Consider the following 1,155-nt stretch of genomic DNA (forward strand, 5'->3'; position numbering starts at 1 on the left):
CATTTGAACTGATGTTTCTTAATCTCATGCCAGGTATACACACATCAGAGAACCTCATCTCCCTCCGATAAATTGGAGTGAGACAGCTTTGGGCTGAGAAAGCCCCCTTCCTTTTGGGTTTCTGTCCAGCTAGACACATTCCTTCTTGGTTTCTGTCCAGCAATGTCTATTGCTTGTGCATTTCTGCCCAGCATGTTTACTTCCTTCTGCATTTCAGTCCTGTAAGACCCCTTCCCTCTGGTTTGTGGCCCAGCACTCCCCCAGCATGGCAGCAATTTTCCAGGGGAGTAATGACATTTCATCATCTTTACCGAATCATGGGATGAAATCTCAGCAAGAACCCATTTCCCTGGAAACATTCAGAAGGGCACCACAGAAGCTGGGAGCTCCTCCTCAGCCCAGCCTTTCTGCTGAGACACCTCCTGGCAACCACCCAGCACCAAACCCAGCTCACCTGCTCAGCCCAAGCTGTACCCAGCTCACTCACACGCTGCAGCCATGCTTCTTACAGGCTCTCACAGGGTGATCTGTTCCAAGGAAGGCCCAAAGCTCAATGTGAGGGCAGCGCGCTCACCTGATCACCAGCTCTGTTCACCAGTTGTGGCACAAATGCTCCCCCCCCAGCAACGATTGTGGCCTTGGCGAGTGCCCGCATCCTTTCTGTGCTTTCATCATAAGCGAAGGAAATGGATGCCTCCCAGATCCAAATTTTAGGAGACCAACACCAGGGTCACCCAATGGGGTTGTCTGATGTACAGTAATGGAGAACTGAAGATGGCTCTCATACAGCCCAGTAAAAAACAGTAAAGACCAATACGACTTCATAGTGGTAAATGATGTCTCAGAAGAACCAGTAGAAAACAAAACCCAGGGTCTGTGCCCGCATCACTTTCTGGGGCTTTAAGTCCCAAGGGTGATGTCAGCCTCTCGGGATGTGTCTTTCAGTCCCAGGACCAGTGCTGGCCTCCCTGGCTCTGTCTCTGGCCTTAGGCCCTTGGCTGGTTCTGGCCTCTCTAGCTGGGACTGTGGCTTTACGTCTCTGGACTGGTTCCAGCCTTTCAGGCTGTCTTTTGAGGCCCTTGGGCTGGTGCTGGCCTTGCTGATTGGGGCTTCAGGCCATGGGGCCGGTCCTGGCCTCTCAGCTGTGTCTGTGGC

The sequence above is a fragment of the Gallus gallus genome, chromosome 1 (assembly GCF_016699485.2).
Source record: "Gallus gallus isolate bGalGal1 chromosome 1, bGalGal1.mat.broiler.GRCg7b, whole genome shotgun sequence".
NCBI classification, from domain to species: Eukaryota; Metazoa; Chordata; class Aves; order Galliformes; family Phasianidae; genus Gallus; species Gallus gallus.